This window comes from Lithobates pipiens, unplaced genomic scaffold (genome assembly GCF_037356315.1).
Source record: "Lithobates pipiens isolate NorthernLeopardFrog02 unplaced genomic scaffold, aLitPip1_a1.2 Scaffold_28, whole genome shotgun sequence".
Classification (NCBI taxonomy): Eukaryota; Metazoa; Chordata; class Amphibia; order Anura; family Ranidae; genus Lithobates; species Lithobates pipiens.
In genome coordinates this window covers 113475687-113482474 of record NW_027507789.1, presented here as the reverse complement: position 1 = coordinate 113482474, position 6788 = coordinate 113475687, and positions in this window count along the sequence as shown.

Sequence of the window (6788 nt, the reverse complement as noted above, 5' to 3'; positions counted from 1 at the left end):
GAGGGACGTTTCCTCCAGTGACTTGGACTCAGATCCACTACCCTCTACTGGCTCATATTCTGAACCAGAATCGGATGATGGGAGCTCCACGTTGTTCTCATCATCCGACATGGTAAGCATGGCATATGCCTCCTCAGGTGTGTAAACTCTTTTGGCCAGAAGGGCCTGGAATGGAATACCCTTTTATGTGCATTGAGCTTTTATGAACTTTTATGTGTATTGCCAGGACTGACAATTCATTATAATCGCGAGTAGTTTTAAATTACTTTTTTTCCTTTAGAAATATAATTTTGCTGTCAGACTGTTCTAAACACGGAAAACAAGCGCCACTTTACAGGCATACTATAGACACCACCCAGGTACAAAATTAAAAGGAATATTGCACTTTTATTGTTTCACTTTAAGCATTCATCACTGCTCCCAAAAAAACGGCCATTTTTATTGATATATGTCCTCTGGGGAAGGACCCAGGTCCTCAAACACTTTTTATGACAATAACTTGCATATTAACGTTTAAAATTAGCACTTTTGATTTCTCCCATAGACTTTTAAAGGGTGTTCGAATTTGCTGTGAACACCCCAAATTGTTCACTATTCAGCAAGCAGCCAATGTTCCAGTCAAACTCATGTTTGACCCGAACATAAAGCCCATCCCTAATGGTGGGCCTGGGTGACTGTACTGATGGCAGTACTAATGGCAGGCCTGTGCGATGGTACTAAGGGCGGGTCTTTTTGGCGGTACAGATGGCAGTACTTATGATGGGCCTGTGCGACAATACTGATGAAAATACTAATGGCGGGCCTGTGTGGCGGTACAGATGGCAGTACTTATGGTAGGCCTATGCAATGGTATGGATGCCAGTACTAATGGTGGGCCTGTGTGATGTTACTGATGGTGGTACTGATGACGGTAACGATGGTGGTACTGGTGGTGGGCCTACGTGACAGATCCAGATGGGCTGTGTGACAAATCCAGATGGACTGTGACAGATCCAGATTGGCTGTGACAGTTCTATGGTTACAGGTTCTCCTTATGGGGGGGGGGGGGCATGTTGTGCACAGTAAAACAATACAGTTGTCAGACAATACACTGATCTCACTCACTGATCCCTGCTCTCTCCTCACATGATCGGTATGTGAGGAGAGAGCAAGGATCAGAGAGTAATCGCTCAGATTGTTTATGTTTGTTACTGGCTGTGATTGGACACAGCCAATCATGTGGTAAACAGCCAATTTTACTGGCTGTTTACTATGATCGGGCACGTGCCGTCCCTGATCATCGCACTCCGCACCCCTGCGGGTTCGTACTAGTGGCTTATCCTGCTGGACGTCATATGATGCCCTGTCATGATAACGCAACCACCGCCCCCAGCCGTCTTTCTGCTATAGGCTGGGCAGGAAGTGGTTAAACAAATAGAGATTGAATTGAACCATCTGTCAACCTGAACCCAAAGCTCATCCCTAGTCTAGAGAACAATAGGCCACACACTAAGCAATGGAGTGCTGCATGTTTACGGCAAAGTGGTGTATTGGTTAGCACTCTCACCTAGCAGTAAAAAGGGTTGCTAGTTCAAATCCCAACCATGACGCTACCTGCCTGGAGTTTGCATGTTCTCCCTGTGCCTGCTTGGGTTTCCTCCGGGTGCCCCGGTTTCCTCCCACACTCCAAAGACATGCAGGTAGGTTAATTGGCTTCTGTCCAAAATTGGCCCTAGTATATGAATGAGGATCTTGGATTGTGGGCTCCTTGAGGGTAGGGACCAATGTGAGTGTGCAATGTACAGGGATATGGACAATTGTAGACACTCACTCAGGTTGAACTGGATGGACTGGTGTCTTTATTCAACCTTACTAACTATGTAACTATTTGTGGGAATTATGTGGCAAGGGGTCAATTATAGATACTGCACCTCATCCCTAAATAAACCACATCAAAAGCAACAAAAGAAGAAAATGGAATTATCACGGTGCATAGATACAAATGAACAAGTTATAATTGTTGAAAAAAAAGAAACCAAATTTATTACCAAATTTTAATAAATATCTCACAAAATAAAAATACAAAAAACATAAAGAGAGAAATGAGACAATTAAATAGTTAAACACAGAATAGATATATTCTATCCAATTTTCAGACAGACAAGAATTTACAGCGTATTAGGCGGAGGTCTTAAGGTGCTGTCTGGTCAGTCCTCCCCTACATGTTTCGCCATAAAAATGGCTTCCTCAGGGGCAATCTCCTTTTGAGATTATATTCTATTGCCCCTGAGGAAGCCATTTTTATGGTGAAACATGTAGGGAAGGACTGACCAGACAGCACCTTAAGACCATCACCACCTCGGCCTAATACGCTGTAAATTCTTGACTGTATAACCAGATTGTCCCTTGGGGACTTAGAATTCCAATATTTCCAAATATTAGGAAGATCAATGATTCTTTGAAAAAAGTGTGGGAGAGCAACTTACAAAGTTGTTCTTTTCAAATGATTTCCATTTTGATTAAGCAATACGAATCTGAATTGGACCAACTTGATCTTCAGATTGCTAATTGGTATGAAGACAATACTATTGGGGAGGAGTCTGAAAGGTTTATAAAACGTGAGAAAGACCTACGGGTCTATTTGGAAGAATACACTAAAAATATTATCAGTACAAAAGAAGGGAAATTTCTTAGACAGATCAGCACATGAAAATGACTATGCTTACAAATGGAACCAAACCAATTCCACTAAATCTACTAGAAAAGTACCTGTTTCAGATGTACCACAACCGGATCTTGATATACCTAATGCTGTTTCTTTTTCATCTTCCAGTGTTCCACGTCTTACAGAGATATCTCTCAGGACCGTATTCCTAAGAAAAGGAAAGGGGACTGTACAGGAACGTCCACTGACTCACTTCACCGCACGTTCGGACCCACACAGCGCCCCTCTGGGGTTCGTCCTAAATCTGTAGACACTCACGCCTCCACACCAACAGTCATTAAATCACATTCTAATTTGGTTCCTTCACATGTTTCTTCCTTTTCGGCACAGAGCACTACGGCACCTTGTCTTTCTTCTTCCTCTTCATCTCCAGCACGTAGGGTAAGTGAACCCACTTTATCCACAATGTTTCCGTTGAGTTCTCAGTCCATTGACCCACGTATTGCACCTATTTTTTTTAGTGAACACCCCAGATCCAAAAGTAAATCCACCCTCGTCCCAACCACTGAGGGAATCTCAGGCCTAGAGGTGATAAATCTCTCCTCGGTATCTCTTACCGAGGATCAGATTTATGTACTCAAACTGGGCCTGACTTTTTGTCCCTCGACTAATTTAGATAGATTTCAGTTTTTTAAGGATGTGCATCTCTGTTAGGCGACTCATGTTCAAGGTTATTTACGACAAGCCATCCGTGGGTGTCCGGGCTGAACTTCCACCTGCGGAGTTTTTGCAGATGGAGCTTCAGGCTATGGATGACCTTATGTCCTTGTGCGAGGAGGGCAATGTTGGTGATGAACAGCTACCATGGTTGGATTTGCCTTGTGTGGTCATCCCTGGTATACTATTCCCCCCTCCAACTTCATTCAAACCCAAATCCAAAACATTCCCTTTGTTGCAGACTAACCCCAACATTTGGGCGTTTATTCAGCAAATTACACATGAAATCAAGAATTTGGAGTTGGATGACTGTCAGGAACACAATCTATCTCCTTTACATCGTAAAGCACTTAAAGACCTCCAGTGTCATCCGGCCCTAATTATCAAGCCCGCTGACAAAGGGGGTAATGTGGTTGTCATGGATGTTCAGGCCTATGAATGTATGTGCCTAGACATCCCTGGTATCAGGGAAGTAATTTGTATCAAACTCACCATCTCCCTGCGCAAAGACGCACACAAATTTACCATGGATCGGCGCTCCGGCGCACGCACATTCGCAGCCCTACTGAGAGGCGTGTGCGAGTGCGCTCAAGCACACGCATAACGTGAATTCCCTGACCAGCCTATAAAAGGATCCTTAGCACACAGACAAGTTGCTGGTTTGTCTCAGCTCACCTGTGTTTCCCTGCTTCCTGTTCCTGTTTGCAACTTCCTGTTTTGACCCGGATTGCCTGAAGACTATGCTGATTCTCTCCTGACCTAACCCCTGGCTTGTTTAAACGGACTTCCTGCTCTTAGCCTTGCTGCGCACTGGACTGATACTTGTGTTTGACCCTCGGCCTGCCTCTGGATTATTCTCTGTCTTCTGCACTTAGCCTTGCTGGCTCCAGGACTGATCACCTGTGTTTGACCCTCGGCCTGCCTCTGGATTATCCTCTGCACTCAGCCTTGTTGGCTCCAGGACTGATTACTGGTGTTTGACCCTCGGCCTGTTTCTGCACTTTCTTTACTTGTTTTACAGACCTGCTGGCTACTTACCTTCTGGTCCGGTCCATCCTGCACAAGCCTTCTTCCAGACCTTCACACAAGTCAGGTATCTCGCTGGAGGCTTGTGCCTCTTGGTGCAACCCATTCCCTGTATCACCTCCAGGGGTGGTGTGCGCTGAGTCGCAACAGCCACCGCTCTCTGCATCTTGGCCTCGGTGAGTACCTCTTTGCTGATAGTACAAACCAGCCATGTCAGAGGCCAACAGAGCGGGTTCACCTTTGGAGATGTTGTGCCAGCAAGTTACAGCCCTTGCAGACGCTGTGCAGAAATTGCAAGAAGGGTACACCCAAATCGACAGCCGTCTTCAGCAATTAGCAGGAACACCTGCACCAGTTAACTCAGCACCAGCGCCCCCTGGTGGGGCCTCCCTACCACAGGCCCATTCACCGCCTGCCCTGGTGATGGCGACTCCTGAACCAAGGGTACCTACGCCTGAGCGATTTTCGGGCGAACGAAAAAAATTCAGGGCATTTAAAAATGCCTGCTCCTTATATCTGGCCCTGCAACCAAGGACTTTTTCTTCTGAAATAGTGAAAGTTGGATTTATCATCTCCTTACTATCCGAAGAACCCCAGGCATGGGCAGATAGCCTTATGGAACAAAGAAGTCCTCTCCTGAACTTGGTGGAAACCTTCTTTAACTCCATGGGTCAGTTATATGATGACCCACAACGTACTGCTACAGCTGAAGCCACTCTGCACACCTTAACACAAGGAAAGAGACCAGTGGAGGACTATACCGTCAAGTTCCTTAAGTGGTCAGCTGACACCGGCTGGAATGAGGCCGCCCTCAGGTACCAATACCGACAAGGCCTTTCCGAAACTTTGAAGGACGAATTAGCTAGAGTGGAGACCCCCGCCTCTTTGGAGGACCTGATTCAATTAGCCACCAAGCTGGACAGGCGCATGCGGGAGCGTCGCTCTGAGCGCCTTCAGACCCCTCGGCCCAGCTGGATGCTCCCCAAGTCGACCACTCCTTACCCTCCAATTCTGGTCCCTGCCGGCCCCTTGGCCGCGGAAGGGGAACCCATGCAGCTAGGACTTGTTCGCCCTCGTCTCACCCCAGATGAAAGGCAACGAAGACGACTGGCCAACCTATGTCTGTACTGCGGAGGGGTTGGCCATTACCTTCGCAACTGCCCAGTGAGACCTTGTAAGCCACCTCTGCAATTTGTTATGAACTATCAAGCCACAAACCTCACCCAGTCTTATGTTACTCTTTCTGTTTCTCTGCAGCTGGCGGAAGAGAGGATTTAACTACCGGCCGTAATTGACTCCGGAGCATGCAGTTGTTTCCTGGACATCTCTGTGGCTCAAAAACTTCACATCCCTCTCCAAGACAAAAAACAAAATCTTCTTGTCCACTTGGCTGAGGGGTCTTTACCTCGCTCCGGACCAGTTGCACAAGAGACCCAGCCGATTCTCACCATCACGGACTCGGGCCACCAGGAGTTCTTACGCTTTGATTTGATTTCTTCTCCCAAGTTCCCTTTTATTTTAGGACTCCCTTGGTTGCAGGCCCATGACCCCCAAGTTAACTGTGGCAGAAAGAAGGTCTCTTTTGCATTCTCTTACTGTTCTCAACACTGTTTTCCTCCAGTTCCAGCTACTTGTATGGCAGTCTTCAGCATGTCCCTCCAGTATATCTCGAGTTTAAGGATGTTTTTGATAAGAAGAAGGCCGATTGTCTACCACCTCATCGGTCTTATGACTGCCCCATCGAATTGTTACCTGGATCTGAAATTCCGTTCGGGTGCATATTCCCTCTATCCGAGACTGAACTAAAGGCTCTCAAAGCCTACATCGATGAGAACCTGGAAAAAGGCTTCATTCGGCCCTCTTCATCTCCAGCCGGGGCAGGTATTTTCTTCGTTGAGAAAAAAGATGGCTCCCTCAGACCCTGTATCGATTATAGGGAACTCAATAAAATAACTGTCAAAAACCGATACCCACTCCCACTCATCCCAGAACTATTTCAGCGCTTTCAGACTGCCAAGATCTTCTCCAAACTTGACCTACGAGGCGCTTATAACCTTGTCCGGATTCGTACCAATGACGAATGGAAAACAGCCTTCAGGTCCAGGTTTGGGCATTTTGAGTATTTAGTGATGCCCTTCGGTCTGTGCAACGCCCCGGCCACCTTTCAACACCTGGTGAATGACATTTTCAGAGACTACCTTGACGACTTTGTAGTCGTATATTTAGACGACATTCTCATTTTTTCTGCCACCATCGAACTACACCGAGACCATGTAAGAAAGGTCCTTACCATTCTTAGGAAACATAAACTATACCTTAAGGCAGAAAAATGCGAATTCGAGAAGACCTTTGTCCAATTTCTTGGATTCATCATTTCCACTCAGGGGATCGCCATGGACCC